Genomic DNA, 23,991 nt, shown 5'->3' on the forward strand with positions numbered 1-23,991 from the left:
AAACTGGGTTTCCACTTGATTACTTCACATTCCTGCCATAGAGTTCCTTGGGTTTGCCTTGGATGTTATCAGCTTGGGGGATATTTGTTTTGAGTCTTGCGCACCATCCTGTAACCCTTTAGCCAGGAACCTCCAGCTAGGGCAATCATTAGTTGGTGGAAGAGGCCATTTGGGCTCTCTGAGCAGTGCATCCTGGTTTGGCCTGTCTTTCTTTCCGGTGCATCCTCTTCTGGGCCCGTTGTTTGAGCCTTGTGTTAGTATCTTTACACATTATTTCTGTCGACCTTGGGGCCCCGAAATTAACCGCCTCTCCACTTGACTGTTGAAGGTGTACAGGGTTATTGGATAAAACCCATGGCTCTCCCCTCAGGGCTTGGCAGTGTGGTGACTGTTGACTGTAGCCTCCGTCGGGTTTTTTTGTTAGGGGGATGGATGTATTACCTTGTCTTTTTTCTTCTTTGTTTTCTGTGCTAGCCCCTGATGGGGTTCCTTGTCTTTTTTCTTCTCTCGTTTCCGCATGTGCCCTGACTGTGTATGTCCGTGTTGGATCACACCCTTGTTCTGGAGAATTGTTGGAGATGTTTGGTGGGCGATGTCCTTGATTTGAAATACTTGAATCGCCTAGGTTGTGTCCCGTTTGTTGTGAGAGCCTGAGAAGATGGAGAAGTAGGCTGTTGCATTTATAGGGGGTTTCTGGTTGTGCCCTTTCCTTTTCTGTTGGAAGGGGGTTGCTTAGCATTTAGTTTTGGCGCTTGCTCCTCTGCTAATTGAGCATTTATCAATTCGCCCTGAGATCCTCCATTGCCCGGCCCTCCTGTTTTCTCAGTGTTCACATTCGAGTTGCCTGTGTGCGTCTTACTGTTTGATTGACCGTTGATTGTGCCCTCCGCAGTGTTAGGGTTGCCTTGGCCTTTATTTGTGTTTCCCGGTGTTGCACTTTTTAATGTCCTTTAACATGCTACTTAGCATTGAGGGCAGAGTGGATAGTTTGTCGATGAGCTGGTCACAGTTACAGCTGAGGTGAGTGTCGGATTGAGCTCTCTTTATCAGGCCGTTCAGGTTTCCCAATTTCTCGTCGATGCCTGCCGTGAAGACTGCCAATGTGTTCAGTAATGTAAGCTGGATCTCCATCTTTTCTGACTGAAATTACAGTGCTTCAACGGCCAGTTGTATTGAGTTTAATAAGGAAGTCCAAGTACCAGCAGTTTGTTCCTTTCTTTGCGCTCTCTCGTTTGAGTCGTTTATGATCAGGTCCGTATGTGATGGGTCCCGGGAAAGCTCTTGAGGAGGGTGCTCCCTTTGTACCTGATCTGGTGAGTAAGTGGCAAGCATGTCTTCCCATTCTTGTGTGTTCAAGTAGGAGATAATTGCCTTCGCCTCCTCTTGCTGATTTAAGTCCGGAATCCCTGAATGAGGACCTCCTTGTTGGGTAAGCGGACTCCCTTGGGCGAAGAGTAGTGGGGTGGTTGGCAATTTTACGGTTACTAAATGTGATGTTTGAGTGGCAGTACTGTGGGTGCTGATTGTCGTATTAAATGTGGGGCTGGAATTGATTTCAATAATTTGATCGCCGTTTACTCTTCTTGGGGCTTTTTTAGCTTCAATAGCATCCTTAATTTTTTTGGTGGCACTGTTCACTTCCCCGGCGCCAGGTAGTAGTGCCTGCGTAGTTGTTTTTTTGATCTGTGTCTCCCGGGGTAGGAGTCCCCTGTAAGCAGCCTTGTTGGCTAGTTATTGTTGGAGAGAGCCATTAATACATGGGCACTCCCGCGGGAACCACAGGGGATGTAGTACCTGCTGCTAGAGCACCCACTGAGTGCCTTGAAGATTGAAGCTTGGTCTGGTCTTGCTGGTCTTGTTGCTGTAGTGCCCTAGTATCCAGCCTGTCTTCGTCTGAGGATGATGTGCTTGGGGCAGGTACCTGCGACTGTAGGGGTTGCAGTGGAGTTTTCAGGCTTTTAAGGGCTGCATTGCTAGAGCAGAGGATGGAACCTGCATCCCTTAGGAAGTTACATTTTGTGTAAATTTTGTGGTGGTTGGAGTATGTAGCGCTGGTAAGTACCATCCGTGCTGTTGTCTCACTTTGGTCCTGGTCTGTTGCAATAAGTTTTAATTCGGCGCTGTGCTGAGCGCAGGAGTTTTGTTTATTTCTTTTTCTCCCCCCTGTCCTGCGTGGCATGGCCACCCTGGTTCTTCCTGACCTCATTGAGCCCGTGATGTTTTAAAGAACAGACCAGCGACTGTGATGAGCAGGGCAGAATGCACGTGGCAAGTTGTATAATAACTTGTGTGACTTATGCTGCGTTGTGTTCTTTCCTGTGCGTTGTCCTGAGTGGCTCCTGACCGCGCTTCTAGCTGCTCTTCGTTGTTGCCACAGAGGTTGTTGCCGTCTCCTTGGTGCAACACTGCAACAATGCAACGCCGTTGCTGCACTGCTGTAGCACGTTCTCTGCCGGCGGCCATTGGCCTCTGCCCTGTCTCTATGGGCACTGCTGGGGTTTAGGTGTACAATGGTAGTATCGCTGGCTACACTGGCTGCCTTTGACACCGCCCTGTGCGCCAAGGACTCTCCTGCTGTGCCTACACCCACACCCACTCTCGCTCCCACTGCGGGCGCTGAACTCGCCGCCACTCAGCGCAGGCATGGCGGCTCTGGCCAGATCAGGCAATTCTGCGAGTCTCAGAGGGACTCCAAGCACTCTGTTGCAGCCCACCGGAGGGGGGCTCGAAGACTACGGACTCGGCACGCTAGAACAATGTAGCCGTCTGAGAAAAACAAAAACGACACTTCCCAGGATCCTCGGCGCGATGACGTGGCGAGGTCATGACGCGCGCGAGGCATTTCCTAGAAAACGCTACTAGGGCAGCGGAGTGCTGCCGCTTACTTTATCCCTGAGGAGCCGTGCTGTGCGCAGGAGGCGGGTAAGGGTGCCGTGTGCACCGCATCTTAATTCCTACCTGTTGGTCAGTGCTTACGCTCACAAATCTTCGAGTGGCCGTCTAGGGGGTCCGCACTTGCTTTGGGAGTGCTCCGTTGGTGGAACCACTTGCCGGTTTTTTACGGAGCAACCCCTACAGCGGGTCCCACGTCCAGGCATATAAACAGTCAAAGAGAGACCTGTGACTTTGGGGTTTCACCTGGATTGCTTGCTCCCGTCGTCCTTCCTGGAACTGTGAAAGGGGGCAAACCGCTTTACTCTTTGTTTCCCTGTTGGCGAGCCGCCTTCGGCTCTTGCAGGGAAAAGCCAATTCCTGACACATGGGGGGGCAGACTAGCCCAAACTCGTTTTCCCTGTTGGTGAACCACTCCGGTTCATGCAGGGAAAACGCTTATGGTTTCCTCATAACGCATTGCCACTGCCAGGCATTATTGGTGACCCTAATATCTTATCGTTTTTTCCTTTGGATTGTGATTGTGAAATACAAACTAATTAAGCCTCCGGAAAGAGAGGGGAACTATCCTTGGTGTTAAGGGATAGAAACACTGTTGCAAGGTGCATGATATGTATATTGTTTCTGCGTTTGAACGCAGCCTCTACCCAAGACGTATTGGGAGAAGGGCCAGACAAGTTCTCCGCTATTACTGGTACTGTGCTACTTATGAATGTTATGTGATCTCTTTATGTGTCCTGTAGCAGGGGTATTGAGAGTGAGCAGAGGACGGCTCTTCCGCACCCCTGTCTCGGCCTCCAGGATTGTTTCCATGGTATGTAGTAATCTTTGTGCCACCTCATGGTTGATGTTACAAGGTATTGCGCAAATTGCTGACTATGGTCTTTTTTCACTAGCTTGAGCCCTAGAACACAAAAGCCATTAACCTTGCAGAAAAGATGAGGCGGTGTTTTCTTTCTTTACAGGTACTACTGTTAGAGCTCAGGGTGATCTTACAGTGGGGTCTGGGTAGAATAGGAAGGAACTGTATACATGCTCTGGTGATTTATATTACTGTTGTTGTCTTTCCAGGTCTCCCTCCCTGCTGTCCCCTTCCTTCCCTTCCCCCACTTGACCACTCCATCGAGTCTGTGTTTATATACATTCAGACCTTGGTGGTGTCAAGAGGAGGATCATTCTGAACAACGTACGATTCTGAGGAGTCCCGGCCACAACACACTCCTGCTCCCGTTCAGGATGCGCAGGGGCCACGCGGGGGCCGCACAGGGGACGCTCGGGCCATGATGGCTGAAGGAGTGGTGAAGGAATGAGGCCGCCTCACTACCTCTGCTCACAGCTGGTGCATACTCCATGCTCAAGCTCCATGCTCAAGCTCCGCTCCGTGCTCAAGTTCCGTGGTCTGTCCTCTGCGCATCAGATTACGGTGGTCTCCCGTAACGGCTGAAACAAGAGAACTGGTAGCACTGGCAGCGGCACTGGGTGGTAGTGGGTGGGCAGGCTACGAGAGGTTGTGGGAGCCGCGGCAGCAGCAGCAGCTTCTCCTCCTCCCGTTCTGCGTTCTGCGTTTAGCGTTTCGGCATTTAGCGTTTGACGTCACACTTCCAGTCAGTCTACCAAGATCAACATCCCTATCCTTCCTAATTAGGTGACATTTCCTTGATTTTGCGTGCAGCAATAAGCCCATGTATCCTCCTCAAAGGGACCTCCCAGGATCTTCTCCCATTAGCACTGCGCAGGGGGACGCATATCGGTCACGCGCGCAGCATTCCAGACTACAAGCGGGTACTATGCTTCTGTGGAGATGGATTCACCAGAAACTCCCCCAGCACCTGAAATGTTGGTGGCGCCACTGGAAAGGATTCAAAAAGTGCACGCAATGCTGCTCGTAGCTGATAGTATGTCAGCCTGTCCAGTTGCCCTGAGTGGTCTTCCCCAAGCGCCTCATCCATGGTAACCAACACACCATTGGGGAACGCCTGCCCCATTGTGTGGAGCTGGAGTTTCTGCAGTCTCTGGCATCCCCCCGTTTCTGCAGTGAAGGGCAACTTTGGGTATCTGATGAGTACTATGGAAGGGGCAAATATTGTCTCCAATCGCACTCTACGCCTAAGCTACTGCCATGCCCACACTGTGCAGCCTACCGTGTTAACCTTGGCTCGGGGTCTGTTCTGGGGTCCAAGCAGCGCCATGTGTAGTGGGATCGGGTCAACCTGGTCACTGTCCATGGCGGTGTGCATCATGAAGAGGGTCGGTTACACCCACTGATATACAAATTGAGCCTGGGCACAGTTATAATAAAGTTCCATGTCTGGGGCACCCATACCTCCCTGTTCAAACGGCAACGTCAGGATCTCCAATGCATCACAGGGCTGTTTGCATGCCCAGGCCAGAGATATCAAATTCGAGCATAACCGCCATTTAATAAATGCAGCTGTAAGGGGGAGCGGCAACTTGACAAATACATATAAGAATTTAGGAAGGACCACCATCTTGGCGATTGCCAACTGGCCCGCCAAAAATAGAGGGAGTGTCCTCCATCTATTCAATCTGCTCTCCTGCCGCTCCATGAGCTTGCCATAATTGTAGCTCCATAGTTCATCTATGATCCCAGATATTTCACGGGGGAATATGCCCATTTAAGTGGGAACTGGAATGGGTCAGTGGCGGGAGTGAGCGGGAAAATAGTGGATTTTCCCCAATATATGATGACGCCTGTTAGGCCTCCGAAACGGTTAATTTCCCGGATGGGCGGGTCAAGGTTTTCGGCTAGGTGTTGGACGTATAGAGTTACATTGTCAGTGTACATGGATACCAAAATCACCCGAGGGGAGAAATCTAACCTATGCCGTGCGTGATGCTGCCTGAGGCTAGCTGCGAGCGACTCTGTCACCCCCGCAAATAAGAGGGAGCGAAGTGGGCACCACTGCCGTTTGCCCCAGGCCACCGGGATGGGGGGACACACCCGACCATTGATCCTCAGTCTCGCCGTCGGGGCCGAATACAATAGGGCGATTTTTTTTAACGCTCCCAAGAAGTTGAAACAGATATCATTAGAGTGAAATTTTTATTGGAGGCCAGTTCTGGCATGCCAATGTGGGTACATATAAAAGAGAAGCCTGAGTGAGTGTTTATTGAACTGACCACACACACACACACTCACACAAACACACACACACACACCCACGTTATAATTAGGTTTCGAATCAGTTAAAAACTAATGTTTATAAAACATAAAAAAAACACTGGAATTCACCAGCTATAGTTCAATGAACTAACTTCATAAATACTTTATTTTGGCTTTAAGTTATAAATGTTCACTTACAGTACAATGATGTTATTAAAATAGTACAATAGAGTGCCGATTTTAAACTAGGCCTATTTAAGACAAGAAAAAGTACCACAGGGATGGTAAGGAGTCTGCCATTGATATAATGTCTCTAGGCTTTGTACGATCTATAAAGTTATGTGTATCTTACATAAAATACACAAATATGGCATAGAATATATACAATTGAATACAATCGATATTATAAATAAAGGGCAGCAGTTATCCACGTCTGTTCCTTAAAACCAGTAGCGCTCAATGGTAGACAGTTTAAGGCCAACCCTGATAAAAATTAATTAAGAGCAATACATCTATAATAAAAATATATCAAATCTAAAATTCATCAAGTAGAGTAAGACAGTGAATGATCCATAATAATAACATCAGAATACCGATGTGCAGAATACTGCCTTAACAGCCCCAGAGTTGCGTCATCTAGACACATTTGTAGTACAATTTATGACCTAAAAGTTTTTGTTAAAATATCACTTATTTGGCCAACCTTTGTTCCCTCCCTCTAATGCCCCACATTTGATTCAAAGCCTTTGCCACCACACAAGTAAATTATGGCCTAGCATCTGTCTTCAAAACCCTCAGAGCAATATCTTGCAGATCGGGATAAGCCAATTTTTCCTTGCATTGTATAAAGTCGGCAGGCAAACATTATATAGGGTAGAGTTTTGTGGTAATTATTACTACTCAGGCAAGTAAGGATGGCTTCGTACCTGCAAACCCAATTGCTAGTGAAAATAGTCAGGGGCAATGCACCTAGCCTACACTGGGTATTTAATTTCTTATCCACTGCGTGTTCTATGAAATCAATATATCCTATATCTAGGGAGCGAGTTAATTTATGAGCCAATAAATTTAACGTGAGCTTCCACTGTGCCCTGCTCAATTCCTCCTGGAATACCCACCCCCAATAGGCATTTTCCAAGTCACATTTCCGAGGGAGCAAGGAGGGGTCGTTAACTTCCCATACCTCATCCATACAGATAGCTGTCAGCAATTTCTTAATCCCTCTCAGCAAGAGGGGAAGGAGGGGGTGCTCTGGGGTAACAATCCTAGGCCTCTTAAATATTTAGAATCTAAGGTTCTAAGCTCCTCTATGCATTCCAGGCCACATAACTCTGCACTGTACTTCACAGAGCTCACCACTTTTGCGCCGTAACTGGAGTAAAATGCTAATTGGTTTACAGTGAGACAACCGGTGTTCTCTCCCTAAAACCACAGCCAGCTGTTTATGTTTTAAACCATCTTGCTAATGTGATGGTTCCAAGAAAGGGTTTTTGCTATCTTTAATCCTAAAAAATCAAAGGCACTGACTCTTTCAAGCTAGATACATCCGAGCTTTGGCAACTCCAAAAAGATTTATGTGGGTTCAAGGCCTTGAATTTAGTTTTTGCTGTATTACTTGTTAAGCCTTTGGTATTGCAGAATTCTTGGAACATATCTAGGAACTGTTGAAGCCCTCCAGATGTTTTAGATACCAGCAGGGTATCGTCTGCAAAGAGAAGAGAAACTACATTTTCCCCTCCTATCATTGGAGCATCAGTTGGTTTCACACTGAGAGACTGTACCACTCTGTTAATAAACAGAGAAAAAAGTGTTGGGGCCAAGACTCACCCTTGGCGAACACCCTTAGTGGCAGAGATTGGGTCTGTGAGTTAACCTTGCAAACCCCATCGCACTCTGGCAGGATTTCCATTGTGCAGGCGAATTAGCAATGCAATGATTTCCTCTGGCAAAACCCAGATCTCTAAGGGTTAGCCACTATGTCAACCTCGGCACAAGATCGAACGCTATCTTGAGGTCTATGAATGCGACAAAAAGGCACCTTTCCCAATTAGCACCGTTTTCCAGTAGAGCAGGAGAAAACAGAATACTTGGTCAACAGTCCCGGTTTTCACTCTAAATCCAGCTTGATACGGGGATAAAATGTTGTTATCAGTAGCCCATTGCTGGATTTTATTCAAAAGTACCCTGCTGAAAACCTTCTGCATTGCAGCAATAAGACTGGAAACTGACCTGTCTCCTTTTTTGAATATTGGTACAACTTCTGCAATTTTCTAAGAACTGGAATAGGTACCCCACCAGAAATTGCATTGAATATTGTGTACCTATATTGCGACCAGCCAGGGATGTCCCAGAGGAAAAGGTCACCCAGTAGCCCACCAGAACCTGGTGCCTTGGACGGAACTATAGCTCGAATTGCAGACTAAATGTCTTCCACTGAGAAGAAGGTCCCATTAGATGGAAGGTACCTGCTCAATTGTACAGACAATAGTTTGAGTGCTTCTTGTTTGTCCATATATAGGGTAGAAAAATGAGTGTACCAAACATCGGGCGAAATATGATGTCCCACATCAGTATGCACTAGGTTGGCACCCCGAGCCAGTAGTTATCAGAATTTTGTACTGTCTCTGTCTTGGCAAGCTACCTTAAGTGCCTGCCATCTAGCTTCATCCCAGTACTGTTTTGCTTTCCACAGTTCCAGCTTGTAGGTCTTCCATGCATTTCTTATTCCCTCTAGGTCCCTGGTTTTAACTGCTTGTACTAATAATATTCTTGTTATACCAGCACTATGACTTGTTCTTATTATGCCACGTATGCTTGGGGTGTTTATTAGCTAAAAAATAGTGGCTTAGCTGCGAGAAAAAGTAGCATTGGAGCCTTATTGCTGCAAGCCTCCATTCCTCTGATACCTCTAGTGCAGCAAACTCAGCTGTGGCAATCGCTAGGTTGCTCCGAATGCTCCTTAATTCATCATGGTCAGTAGCCAAATTTTGCCTCTTAAGGCGGCGCCTGTCGTTAGTAGGTCAAACATTTTTTAGTGACCATCCCCTGGATCTTTGCCAGAGCATTCAAAGCACCCCAAAAAGGTAACATAGTGAAGAAAAGAGGGTTGTGGTCACTGTCTATTGTACCACTGACCTCCATATCTTTGAACAAATACCACAACCTTAACTCCAACAAGATCTAACCGATACAGCTTTGCCCCCTCCTATTCTATTAAAGGTGTTTGCCCCAGACCAATCTGATTTATTCCTACCATTAACCGCCCTAAGACCAAATTCCAATGTCATTGCTTTAACTTGCATCATTATTTGGGTCCACTTTTAACAGGCTTCAGGCCCACTGGTGCCTTTTTTTTCTTCTTCCTGTGCTTCCAGTATCTCATCCCCATCTAGTGGTTCAAAAGTCATATTAAAGGGAGCGTGGCTTCGGAGCCGTTGGTGATGGCCGCTGCTTTCGGGAGCTCCGCGGCAACGTAGACAGTGGAGAGCTTCCAGGCTTCTTTTCCTCTGTATTGGGTCGCAGAAATCGGCATGTCCTCCGTCGGAATACCTCAGCTATCGGTGTGAGGAATAGCGGAGAGTTTCCATGCCGTTAAGGTGATTTTATTTCGGAAAATGCGGTCAGTCAGAACAACGGCCGCCATTTTGTTTTTTGTGACGATAGTTTCCTGATGCATTCGTTACCTTTTTATCAGTGCCATTCACTACGGGATTGATATTATATCATATGAACAAAGGTTTTTCTTCATTTACGGTGTAATTTCCTGGTCTTCTTTGTGACAATTATTGGAGTACCTCCTGCAGAATCTTTTTTCTTCAGTTTTTCGTTTTCTTTTCATCATCGCTCTGTTGCGGATTTCCTCCAACTTTGACAAGTATTGTTATCTGAATCATCTTTCCTTGTGACCGTCTCTTCCATCACCAAAAAAGACTCTGTCTTCCTTTTCTTCATGGCAATGCCGCGTGGTGCTCGCAGTGGTGCTCGTGCTGGGGCTCACCAAGCTATCTCCCCGCCACTGGCTGATAACAACCCTTTTAATGTCCTACGAGATAATATGGATGAAGCTCCTCCGGAATCCTCTGATCCTAAATCCTCCTCTTCGGCGGATACTCGCCCCAAACAACTCTCCAAACTACCATCAGCTTCGCCCTCTGGCAAACGGGCAAAAATTAACCCTCCTTCTCCTACTAATCCACCCTCTTCAGTCTCTATGGAGCTTCTCCTTGATGAAATTCGTGCTCTGAAGCCTTATATGGAGGAAACTAATTCGCGCTTACAAAGCCTTGAAGACAACTGGTCTCACACCATCCAGAGAGTTGTGGCCCTTGAACAAAGAGTTGACGCGTCTGAGGATACCATACATCAGGTACCCATTTTACATACAGAAATTGATCGTCTTAAACAACAAGTCGAACAATTGGAAAACCGCAACAGGCGCAACAACCTGTGTATTTATGGTCTGGTTGAAGGCCTTGAAGGTTCTAATCCAATTTCATTTTTCCAGTCATTCTTACCGTCTCTTCTTGGTCTTCCTGACTCCCCTCCTTTGAACATTCAACGCGCTCATCGTTTGGGCCGGTTGTCTGCTTCTTCCTCCTCCTCAGCGAGACCTAGAGATACTATCTTATATTTTCTGGAATATAGGGACCTGCTCAAAGTACTCCAAGCTGCCAAACAAAAAGGAAAGATCTCTTGGCATGGCTCCAATCTATTTTTTACTCAGGACTATGCCAAAGTGACTGCAGATCGTCGGAAAAAGTTTCTGGAAATGAGACCTGCTCTTCGAAGTCTTAATGCGAGATATGGCCTTTTTCATCCATGCCTTTTTAAAGTGACATATAATAACAAGACTGTTTCTTATGAAGACCAGGCTGTTCTCCAACAATTTTTGACTACTTGTCGTCATGAGTCTATGGATGTTTCCAGATTGTAACTGTTTTGTTTCCCTCATGTAGATTGTTTGCTGTTTTACTGTATATGGTTCTGTTGTTCCGCATTGTTAACATTTTTATTTTGTCTTTTTCCCTTTAGTTTTGGATATTTGGGCCCCTGTTTGTTATCCTCTTCAATTTTCCTGGATGACGTCCTCCCTGCCGTTGTTGTCCTGTGGTTTCCCGTTCGGCGTTCCATTTCCCTGATGTGGTTCCAACACCCTCATCCTTTCTTGTTCTCCTGTGGTATGTCTTTTGCCATTGTGTTCTTATGTTTATGGAATTGGTTGTTTTTGCTTTGTCGTTCTCTTCTCTTTATTCTATTCTCTTCTCTTGCTCCTTATTTCTTTTTTCATTACCATTATTTCATTCTTTTTCCTTTTACTCTTATCTACTGCTCTTTTCTTTCTCTTTCTCTCTTTCTCTTTATCCAGTTACTTCAATCTATTTTTTACCCCTTTTTCTTATTTGTTGATTCCTATCTTATTCTCGTTTTTTCTCTGTACTCTCTGATTTCCTTCCCTTTTCAATGTAATGTGTTTATGGCGGTTCCTTGGTCGTATTTATTAAATTATGTATCTGCTTTTCTTTCTTGTACCTGATATTATCTCTTCTCCCTGCAATGCTTTGTTTTTCCTTCTCTTACTAATGTAAGGATTACTATCCAGTTTTTCTCTACTTATGCTTTTCTGTTTTCCTTTTATTTACATTTTCTTCCTTATCTGTGAATGACTTTGAATATTTTATCCTGGAATGTTAAAGGTCTTGGATCACCTATTAAACGCCAAAGCGATTTATCTCATGTAGCAAATTTAAAAGGGGATATTTTATTACAAGAAATTCATGTTAAAGATACTGAAATTCCTAAGTTGCGTCGTAATTGGGTTGGTCATGTTTTTGCCTCTCCTGGGTCTGGGAAGCGCAATGGTGTCGCCATTCTATGCCATAAGAGGTTAGATGTTCTGCTTGTCAATCAAGATAATGATGCAGATGGTAGGTGGGTAGCAGTTTCTCTGTTGATTAATAAAATTCCTCTGACTATTATTAATATTTATGCTCCCACTGTTCCAGATAAAGTCTTTTGGCCCCATATTCTTTCCTTGTTCATGCAAGTCACTGATGATTATCTGATTTTGGGTGGTGACTGTAATATGGTTATAGACCCCTTTTTGGACAGAAGATCTGATTCTAGGTTCTCCCCCTCCCACATGCATTCTTTGTTTACCTCCACTATTTCCCAAAGAGCCCTTGTTGATTCGTGGAGGCTTTGCCACCCTACTCTTAGAGAATACACCTTTTACTCACCTCCTCACTCCTCCCAGTCCCGGTTAGATTATATTTTCATTTCCAAAGCCCTTACTCAGCTTATTACTCATTCAGACATAGGTTCTATCTTAATCTCTGATCATGCTCCAGTCGCCTTAAGTCTGGAATTACTCCCCCCCGTGAAAGGCACTAGGAGATGAGGTTTAATAACTCTCTTTTACTGGACCCACAATTCACACCAGCTTTTATGGACTTTGCCTCTTCATTTTTTGTAGACAATGACTCGCCTCAGTTAACCCCTTCCCTTATTTGGGATACATTTAAAGCCGCTTCTAGAGACTTCATTATTACATTTGTTGCCCGTAAACGTCGTAAAGCCTCTCAATCGACTCAGTTGCTTAACGCACAAATTAAACAATTAGAACACTCCTTTTACCTCTCTAAGAAACAATCCGACCTAGATAATCTTATTAAGGCTAAGCTCTCCTTTAATAAAATTTCTACTGATTCTGCCAATTTATTTTTCCTTAAGTCTAGTGCTAAGTATTACACTGCCCAAAATAAAGCCGGTAATCTTTTAGCTAGATACCTCAAAGTCAAGAAGGAACGTACTAAAATTGAATCCATTGTTACCTCCTCTAATGTTGTGGTTCATAAAGACGAAGATATTTTGGCTGAATTTACGGATTTTTACCAGCGTTTATATACTCCGGAATCCTCTCCGGTCGTATCCGAAATTACTCGTTATTTATCTTCCATTGCCCCACCTTCCTCCTCAGAGGTTGATTTCTCCCCTTTAGAGGCTGACATTACTCACAAAGATATTCTGGAGGCTATTCAAGTTCTAAAGAGGGGTAAAGCCCCTGGCCCTGATGGGTTTACTACAGAATTTTATTCCCATTTCTCCTCCTTACTTCTTCCTAGAATTCACCAACTATTTTCATCCTTTATAACAGCCCAAAATCTGAAGGTACCTTTCAGGAGGCCCTTATTTGTCTTCTCCCCAAAGATGGTAAAGATCACACCTTCTGTAAGAATTATAGGCCCATTTCCTTAATTAATTTAGATTACAAAATTTTTGCCAAGATCCTTGCACTTCGTTTAGAAAAAATTCTTCCAAAATTAATCGCCAAAGAACAATGTGGATTTATCAAAGAACGTCACTTATCTGACAATACCCGTCTTTTCTTTAATGTTTTAAGTAAATCTCATTCTCATAAGTCGTCATTGGCAGCTATTGCATTGCACGCTGAGAAAGCTTTTGATAGAGTCAACTGGCAATTTATTTTTTCCTCCCTTTCTTGGTTTGGTTTCGGCCCTAAGTTTCTTTCTTATGTCTCAATGCTTTATTCTTCTCCTAGGTCCTTTATTCTAGCCAATGGCCTTGTCTCCTCTTCCTTTCCTCTTCTTCGTGGTGTTCGACAGGGTTGTCCGCTGTCTCCGCTCCTATTTATATTAGCATTAGAACCCTTTTTAACTAAAATTCGTATGAACGCTGATATTTCTGGTTTCCCTTATGGTTCTACACAGTTAAAGATCTCTGCATACGCAGATGATATTTTGTTATTTCTCTCGAATCCCCATACATCTCTCCCGGCATTTTTATCAGAAGTTTCGAACTATGCATCAGTGTCTGGCTATAAGCTTAATGTAGACAAATGCGAAATCCTTCCTCTTAATAAATTCTGTTTTCATGCCGATTTCTTAACTTCTTCCTTTAACTGGAGCCCGAACAAAATCAAATATCTTGGTCTTTGGTTTACACCTTCTATTAAGGACACAGTGGCTTTGAACTTTAAAAATTTACTAACAGCTCTTACTGCCTCTACGAAACAATGGCATCCTTTGTTCTTATCTTGGTGGGGTAGATTAGATTCTATCAAGATGATGTTGGTACCTTTAGTCTTATTTCTCTTGTCGAATCTTCCGGTTCACATTCCTAAGTTTTATTACAAGAATATTTATTCCGTATTATCTAAATTTTTATGGCAAAACAAAACTGCCAGAATGTCTTTTTCTAGACTTAAATCTCCTAAACACTTAGGTGGTGTCAATTTTCCTGATTTTTCGTCATATCATACTTCCTTTTTTCTTACTCATTCTGCTTCTTTCATTTCTGATCATACTCCTGACCCCTCTTCTTGTCCTTTGTGGGTAGAGGTTGAGACTTCCTTTTTTCAGCCCTTTACGTTTGAAGAATTTGTTTCATTGTCACAAGCGCCAAAGAAATTTTCTCTTCCTATTCTTCAACATGTTTGCAAGACTTTTCAACCTATTATTTTGCATAACCTGGATGACCGTGCTCGTTTTTTACAATCCCCTATTTGGTATAACTCTCTTATCAAGATTAAAAATAGATCTATTTTTTGGAATGATTGGCTATCTCTAGGTCTTAAATGGACTCATCAACTCTTTCATGATGGTTCTTTTATCCCCTTTTCTGTTCTTCAGGATCGTTTCTCTCTCCCCCTCTCTTCTTATCCTAAATATATTCTATTAAAATCGGCGGCTCAAGCTACTTTTGATGCTCTTACGGGTACTTCCATTCAATATAATTCTTCTCTCATTTCCTTACCATTTTTGCATTCCTCTCCATCTGCTTCTCAAATTTACAAAAAATTGCGAGATTCGCCTGCTAATCCAGTGAAATCTGCTGTGGAGTGTGCTTGGGAATCAGATTTAGAGGATTGTTTTCCTCTTACTACCTGGGATAACATTTGGATCAAAATAAGGAAATCGTCTAGAGCGGCAAATACAACTCAAACGCTATTTTTTATATACAATCGACTTTTAATTACCCCATCCAAACTACACCACATTGACCCCTCTATCCCGTCCATCTGTTGGTCCTGTTCGGCTTTAGTGGCTGATCTTAAACACATGTTGTTTACTTGCCCTGCTGTTCACCTTTTTTGGGGCAAAGTTTGGCAACAAATCAATTCAATTTTTTCTACCAATTTCCCCTTTTCTTTTTCTCATATTTTTCTTGGGAGTCTCTCACAAATGTGGTCCTCCTCCAACACTGATACCTCTATTGTTGATCTCCTTCTTGCTGTGGCGTTTCAACAAATCACGAAAGCTTGGAAGGATACCTCCCTTATTTCCTACCAAGCATGGTGGTATGGGGTTTGTTATAACCATAGGCTAGATAGAGCATATGTCCACCCTATTTCCCTTGCGATTAAAAGGGACTTATTATGGCTACCCATTACTTCTTTTCTAAATTTGTCTGCCCAATCCATTCCCTTACATAACCCCTGCAGGGAGGAAGTACCTAAACCTCCTTGATGTTCTTGTTTTTATTAATAATTCTGATAGTATTACTGTATGTAATTTGCCAATTTGTTCTATCTCTTGTTAAATACTAATTCCTGTATTATGAAATCATATTTTTTCTTTATACTGCCACTTATTTAATATATTGTTGTAATATGTTTTTGATGATATCCCTTTTTCTTTCCTTCTTTTCTTCTTTCTCTTTTTCTCTCTACTTCTTTTATTGTTCTGAAATGTTTTACATTGTATTTTTTATCACAAGTGTATATTATTATTGTACTGCAACTTTTTTTTTCGTTCTTCAATAAAATCCTCTTTAAACTGAAAAGTCATATTAAAGTCCCCTGCTATAATTAATGGTGGTGAAGGGTTTTTCGTATTTAGATATTCCTCCAATTGTGTAATAGTTGTCGAAGGTCTACCTCCTCTTTTCCCTCTCACATAGACATTACAAATGCCAATAGTAGTGTCCATGGGACGGCTGAGTCGAATTTCTTTAATATCTGGGTTGTTCACAGATAGTTGTTAAATACTTCTGCAGAGGCCAAGCTTAACCCACACCAGAAGACCCCCGCGGGACAGTCCATTTTGTTTTTAATTGCAGGTACAAAGAAGCTAGCAAATCCCACCTTGAAGGCTGGCGTAGTACTCCAGGTCTCTTGGAATAGGCATATGTCAAAGTTGTCCATGAACTCAATCTAATGCAGGAGCAGCAGCTTATTCTTGATGCCCGCCACATTCCATGAGATCAATGAGAACAGTGGTGATGCTTCTTCACTCATCTGATTATTTAGCCATGACGCCACCCAGTTATGGTTAGTACTACCTACGGGGTAGGGCAATTCAAATATGGGATCTCTAGTGAGATATCCAGTCAGTCCAAGGGCACCTCCATATCCCTTAAGCCCGCAGGACAAGTAGCTACACATGGGAGCTCTATAAATCCTGAGTGGTCAATAGTAGCATAGTTGGCTCTACATTAGCACAGCGAGCAACCATCTTGCCACTTTGCTCTGCAAGCCAGTCAACCTCCCTCAATGGTGACTTAGATAAAGACCTCTCTAAATGGCCATTAGTCCTTGGGGGATGAACTGAAGGCAGTGGACTATGTCTAAACTTAATAGACGAAGGGGATGGTGAAGATATTCTAAACTCCAAGACAACTAAGTCATCTGCTAGTTTCCCATTAATCATTAGTCAGCTCCAAAAAAATCAGTGCCACCATGAGGGATCACGGTCCTTCTAACCCTAACAATGTCTTCCCCAATTAGGGATCTGCACCCTCTCACTTGCCATATCCAGTGAATCACCTTGTTCCTTAGGGAATCCTCATTCTCAAAGCCTCTGTGTGGTGCAAGCTTTTGGACATTAGTCATAAATACTTTGCAAGTGTCATTAATTGTTGGACACCAGTGGAAAGGGAGTCTTAACTCTGTGCTTGTATTACTGGATAGCCCAACCTTCCGAGGTCTAGGAACCTGCTCCGTGCCTGGAGCATGCCCTCTCAAAGTATTTGTGCTGCTAAGACAAGGCTCTCTCCCTGGCCCCCGAGCAGTACCATGTCCTTCTAAAACAGTATCTTTGCCGGGGTCAGAATACTAGGTTGACTTTCTAGTGCCCACATATACTACATGGATGTCCTCAGCAACAGGTCGGTAAACTTGTGCCTCAAGACATGAGGACACCAACTTCTTGACAGCAATTAATTCCCTCAGGAACCCCATAAGGTCACCTATCATAGATATTAAAGTAGTGACCTCAGCTTTTATATCGCTAACAATATTGTGGGTGCTAGGGGTAGTGGTAGGGGTATTATTACATTGGCTTAGGGTAAGGGACTCGTTGAATTGTACATCAGTATGCTTTCCATAATGGGTTATGACTGCTGCTTCCAGGCATGTTTTTAACTGCTTGTTAGTGGGTGCAAGGTCCTTCTTATTCCTAGGCATTGAGAACATCTTAGGTAAAGTCTGGTTTGTTCCATAGTTAAGAATATTAGGGGAGCCATTATGGTTGCTTGAGATTGCCTATCCCCCATTAGCATCTAGGATGTCCTCACACTCAACCAGGAGAGTATCAATGCGATCAAGGACGCAATTGCTTCCTGTATGCTTGACTAATCTCTTTGGTTCCTTAGGTTTCACTGCACTTGGCCTTCACCCACCCTCTGCCACCTTTCTTTTGGCCATTGAAATAAAGAAGGGGAAGTCGAACTATTACAAATAGCAGCCTTAACCTTGCCAAACTACCACAGTCACTAATAATTAATCTTAGGGCTAATGAGCTAATGTACATTCACTGTTTTTATAAGCCTTCCAAAGATGCAGCAAGCAGACAGGCATGAATATGTAACAGTGATGATACCTTATAGTCCAAAAGAAGCAAAAAGTTAGGCAAAATGTTAGGGGGTGGCCCAGCCCAGCCTCTTTTGGGCTCTAACGGACGCAGACAGGCCTGCCCTTGGCCCAGGCTTCACCCAGGCGAGGCCGGTGCAACAGTGAGCGTCCCGCGCCACAGAAGACTTCCAGGGCCTTTATGGCGCATCAGGAGCTTGGTCCCGCCCCCATCCTGGAGATCGCGTTGCGGTGGGGGACCGAGTCCTACCTCAGCGATGAGGAACATGGAAAGGAGCAGGAACAGCGATGGACGGTGGTACAGGGCAGCAGCACCGTGCAGCCAGTAAGTTGAGGTCTCCACTGGCCGACAGTCATCCCGCTCTGTGGGAGAGTTCTGGTGCCTTTATGACGCGTCGGGAGCTTGGACCCACCCCCTTCCTGGAGATCGCATCGCACTGGGGGACAGAGTCCCACCCCAGTGAGGAGGAAGTGTGGAAAGGAACAGAAGCAGTGGTGGACGGCAGTAAATGCCAGCAACACTGCGCAGCTGGTAAGTTAAGGCCTCCACTGGCCAGACAGTCGTGAACTAACAATAGTTGGCACTCCCGCATGAATTCCTTATAACCTCACATATAACAAAACAGCACAATCTACTAAATGTGGGTGATCTCACAGATATGCTTCAAGCTCTGCATGTTGCGAAAAATTACACCCACAGAGGTTATAGTAAATTAGACCTAGATCTACCTCAATGAACATCGTCTAGTAAGAAAAGTATATAGCAAACTGTCAGACTCATTGGAAGATATCATCAGTGAAGTCATCAATGATATCATTTGAGATCTCACCAATGAGGTTATCAATGATGTCATTCAACTTGTCATGAGTCATGTAGTATGTGAGCTCATAAGTAGTGCACGATGGGGCACTAGTTATAGTTTGTTCACCAAACTATAAGTGGTGAATTTCAGTTTTTCTTAATTTATATAATTTAGTTTATTTAAACCTATTTCAAGACCTACTATGACATCACTTTAATATATGTTTTTTTCATATAATATATAATATATATTATGCTTTTTCTCCATGTTTATTTCAATAGGAAGCTTTAGACCAAGCTACAGCCCGACCTACTGAACCGATTTACACCAAATTTGGCAGAACGGTAGCTGTTGGTCCAGAAAGCATCCTTTTTGTTAAATGTTGTAGAATCTGTTCAGTAGATTCAGAGATATTTAAAGAAATATCCAGTTGTATATCTGGGGACGCAGAGGTTCCGTGTGCCCTCCCAATCTCTTGCCTGAGATCTGATTGGCTTCTGACCCTTCAACCCAGGAAGTGCTGGCAGCCATCTTGTGCCTCGGTTGAACCGAGTCCCATGAAAAAACATTAAAAAAAGAAGGGTAGAAACACCTTGACCCCCTAAGCCTCTTGGGAGTTTGCGGAATTGCTAAGATGTCTTCGGAGGCCACAACCTCTTTCTGGACTACTCTGCAAACGTGGCCCCTGGTGCACTACTGCTTGGGGGATGAAGTCCACTTTACTCATGAAGGACCTTGGGAGCCAAGAAGCTGTTGTGGTACCTTTTGTAAGTCCTTCCAGCGGAATACCTGAGAGCTGATCGGAAGCCCGCCCCATTTCTCCACCTCTCTGCAAATGTGACTACTAATTAAAAAAACCATAGAAATTCTCTGAAAAAAACAAAGGTTACAGGGACGTTATAGTTTGGAATTAGCATTTAAAAAACCTTAGAAATTCACAGAAAAAAACAAAGTTTAAAGGGACATTATAGTTAGGAATTGGTATTTAAAAAAACCTTAAAAATTCATTGAACAAACCAAAGGTTACAGGGACGTTATAGTTAGGCTCAGATTTCACTTGTATAACACCAGTAAAATTCAGCAGTTATAGTTAGCTGAGCTGTGCTAACTATAGCTTCTGCCCCCGCAATGCACTGCTTATGACATTACATATTACTTCACTCTTGAATGTGTTTCATAGGATATGCAGCTTTTGCATTGCTAATAACTATGGCACCGTTTGTCAAATCACTATCAATCTGTCCAGAAAAATGCTCTTTTCTGCCTAGTTTACACATTGAAAGGTTCAGGGTGATCCATCAGGTGGGGGTAGAGAAGAAAGGGGGAATCCCAAAATAAGTTATCTCCATTCATTTTCCCATAGGAAATTTAGACACTGCAACAATAATGTGGAAAATGTGTTTTTTTCATCTAAATTTGAGGTTTGCAGGGGATTCTGGGTAGGGAAATGTTGTGGGAGCCACACAAGCCATACCTCATTGGACTCCCCAGGGTGTCTAGATTTCAGAAATGTGTGGGTTTGGGAGGTTTCCCTTGATGACAGCGAGCCCAGGGCCAAAAAAAACAGGTGCCCCTCCCAAAACCAGGTAGTTTTGTTATAGGTAATGTTGGTGTCTCCACAGTATGATTTGGGCCATTTCCTGTTGCAGCCACTGTGCCTACCCACACAAGTGAGGTACCATTTCTATCAGGAGACCTGGGGGAACGCTGGGTGGTAGGAAATTTGTGTCAGCCCGGTGATCCTACAACTTCCCCACGGAGGAATGTGAGAAAAAATTGATGTTTTCAACAAAATTTGAGGTTTGCAGGGGATTTTGGGTAGGAAAATTTTGGGCAACCCATGCAAGCCATACCTTGTTGGACTCCCCCAGGTGTCTAGTTTTCAGAAATGTGTGGGTTTGGTAGATTTGCCTAGATGACCGCTGAACCCGGGCCAAGAACCCAGGTGACCCCCTAGCAAAACCAGGTTGTTTTGTGATAGGTTATTTTGATATCTCCTCAATACGTTTTGGGCCCTTGCCTGTCGCGGGTACTTGACCCACCCACACAAGTGAGGTACCATTTTTATCAGGAGACCAGGGGGAATGCTGTGTAGAAGGAAATCTGTGGTTCCACGCAGATTCCAGAACTTTCCCACACAGAAATTTGAGAAAAAGGTGATTATTTCAGCTAAATTTGAGGTTTGCAGGGGATTCTGGGTAGGGAAATGTTGGGGGACCCACGCAAGCCATACCTTGATGGACTTCTGCAGGTGTCTAGGTTTCAGAAATGTGTGGGTCTGGTAGGTTTCCCTAGATGGCCGCTGAGCCCCGGGGCCAAAAACTCATGGGACCCCTTTGCAAAACCAGGTTCTTTTGAGATAGGTAATTTTGATGTCGCCTCAATAGGTTTTGGGTCCTTGCCTGTCGCGGGTACTTGACCCACCCACACAAGTGAGACGTCATTTTTATCGGAAGACTTTGGGGAATGCGGGGTGAGTGTAATTTTATGGATGCACACACATTCCAGAACTTTCCACCACAGAAATATGAGTAAAATGTGTTTTCTTTCAACAAATTTTGAGGTTTGCAAGGGATTCTGGGTAACAGAACCTGGTGAGAGCCAGACAAGTTACCCCATCCTGGATTCCCCTGGGTGTCTAGTTTTTAAAAATTTATAGGTTTGCTAAGTTTCCCTAGGTGCCAGCAAAGCTAGGGTTCAAAATCTACAGCTAGGCACTTTGCAAAAAAAAGGTCTGTTTTCACTGTGAAAATGTTTTGTGTCCACGCTGCATTTTGGGCTGTTTCCTGTCACGGGCAATAGTCCTACCCACACAAGGAGGTACCATTTTTCTCGGAAGACTTTGGGGAAAGTGGGGTGGGTGGAAATTTGTGGATCCACACAGATTCCAGAACTTTCCACTACAGAAATGTGAGAAAAATGTGTTTTTTTGGACATATTTTTAGTTTCGCAAGGGATTCTGTTTAACAGATTAACAGAACCTGGTGAGAGCCAGTCAAGCCACCACATCCTCGAGTCCTTTCGGTGTCTAGTTTTCAAAAATGTTATGTTTGCTAGGTTTCCCTAGGTGACGGTAGAGCTAGGGTTCAAAATCTACAGCTAGGCACTTTGCAAAAAAGGGTCTGTTTTCGCTGTGAAAATGTGGTGTGTCCACGTTGCATTTTTTGCCGTTTCCAGTCACGGGCACTAGGCCTACCCACATAAGTGAGGTACCATTTTTCTTGGAAGACTTTGGGGAACACGGGGTAGGTGGAATTTTGTGAAGCCACACAGATTCCAGAACTTTCCACCACAGAAATGTGAGGAAAATGTGTCTTATTGGACACATTTTTAGGGGATTCTGGGAAACAGAACCTGGTGAGAGCCAGTCAAGTCACCCCATCCTGGATTCCTCTGGATGTCTAGTTTTAAAAAATGTATAGGTTTGCTAGGTTTCCCTAGGTGCTGGCAGAGTTAGGGTTCAAAATCTACAGCTAGGCACTTTTCAAAAAAGGGTCAGTTTTCACTGTAAAAATAAAGGCGCCGATCACGATCCGTTAAAAACCGGGTACGAACCGTCGGACGGAGCATATTCTCCGTCCGACGCGTACCCGGTCGTCAAAAGCTACCAACATGGAATTACGATTCGCACGGAAACACCATTTCCGTACGAATCGTACAAAACCCCGACCGACGAAAATAAACATACAAATGCGATCCGGGAAAGCGCCGACCTGACGTCGGGACGCACGCAGCCTGCCATTCACGAACCAGGAATTACGATTCGCACCGACGTCATCCCGCACGGTGAATATTTTCCGGCTGCCAAAAATTGCCGGGAAATCAGGATGACGCGAACAAGGAGTACCAGTACGCGACGGACAGACAGGACGACGCGAACAAGGAGTACCTGTACGCGACGGACAGACATGGACCCGAACCTACGTGTCATCCCGGCCCTCATAGCAGTCGACCTCCTCTACAGGTTACGACGCAGACGCCACAGAAGGTCAGAACAACTAAGGGAGGGGGGAAAGGGGGGGGGGGGTGGCAGGACCAGGGCAGGCCACAAAACCCCCACCAAAGTCACACAGCACACATGCCCTGGACATACCTGACTCCCAGGCCCTTGTCACTACGAGGGGGTGGGGGCGTGTCCAGCTAAGCCAGCGACCGCCACAACGGAAGTTCTTGACGCGAACCGGCAACACAACCAGACAGGTACGTCCCGTACCCACGCCTTAAGAGCGTGGGTACGAGTCGTACCACGCCCACACCTACGTCACCCCAACAATGGCGGGACGGCTCGTACCCACGTGGCAAAGGCCTGGGTACGGCCCGCACAAGCATCACATAGCGTGGGGATGGATATGTACAGACCGTACCCCCACCCCGTATGCATGGAGCGTACCCCCAACCCCAACAGTGTAAGTACGACACGTACCCCCACCAGCGTATGCAAGGAGCGTACCCCCAACCCCAACAGTGTAAGTACGACCCGTACCCCCACCCGCGTACGTATGGAGCGTACCCCCACCCCAACAGTGTAAGTACGACCCGTACCCTCACCTCGAATGCATGGAGCGTACCCCCATGCCAACAGTGTAAGTACGACACGTACCCCACCCGCGTATGCAAGGAGCGTACCCCCCATGCCAACAGTGTAAGTACGACACGTACCCCCACCCGCGTATGCAAGGAGCGTACCCCCAACCCCAACAGTGTAAGTACGACCCGTACCCCCACCCGCGTATGCAAGGAGCGTACACCCCATGCCAACAGTGTAAGTACGACACGTACCCCCACCCGCATATGCAAGGAGCGTACCCCCCACCCCAACACTGTAAGTACGACCCGTACCCCCACCCGCGTACATATGGAGCGTACCCCCACCCCAACAGTGTAAGTACGACCCGTACCCTCACCTCGAATGCATGGAGCGTACCCCCCATGCCAACAGTGTAAGTACGACACGCACCCCCACCCGCGTATGCGAGGAGCGTACCCCCATGCCAACAGTGTAAGTACGACCCGTACCCCCACCCGCGTATGCAAGGAGCGTACCCCCACCACAACAGTGTAAGTACGACCCGTACCCTCACCTCAAATGCATGGAGCGTACCCCCCACCCCAACAGTGTAAGTACGACACGTACCCCCACCTCGAATGCATGGAGCGTACCCACATCAGTGTATGTCATGAGCGTACATATTGTGAAATAGGAGAGGTGGGTGCAGAGTCCTCCCAGCAGTGCCCTGAGACAGGAGGGGTGGGTGCCTAACACGCCCAGCAGTGCCCTGAGACAGGAGGGGTGGGTGCCTATCACTCCCAGCAGTGCCCTGAGAAAGGAGGGGTGGGGGCCTATC

The 23,991-nt window shown here is 45.2% G+C and overlaps 1 protein-coding gene across 2 annotated transcripts in view; it reads left to right on the plus strand.

Moving 5' to 3' along the window:
• The window catches only part of LOC146868603 (endogenous retrovirus group PABLB member 1 Env polyprotein-like), a 349,779-nt gene that overhangs the window by 236,776 nt on the left and 89,012 nt on the right, over window positions 1-23,991 (plus strand). Inside the window, exon 4 of one of the 2 annotated variants that reach the window (XR_014963081.1) lies at window positions 11,048-11,187. The exons of the other annotated variant lie outside the window; for it this stretch is intronic. The gene's annotated coding sequence lies outside the window, so the exon portion shown is untranslated. Of the gene's footprint in view, window positions 1-11,047; window positions 11,188-23,991 lie in introns of those variants that run through there. 2 annotated transcript variants of the gene reach the window in all.

This window comes from Triturus cristatus, chromosome 1_2 (assembly GCF_964204655.1).
Source record: "Triturus cristatus chromosome 1_2, aTriCri1.1, whole genome shotgun sequence".
Taxonomy (NCBI): Eukaryota; Metazoa; Chordata; class Amphibia; order Caudata; family Salamandridae; genus Triturus; species Triturus cristatus.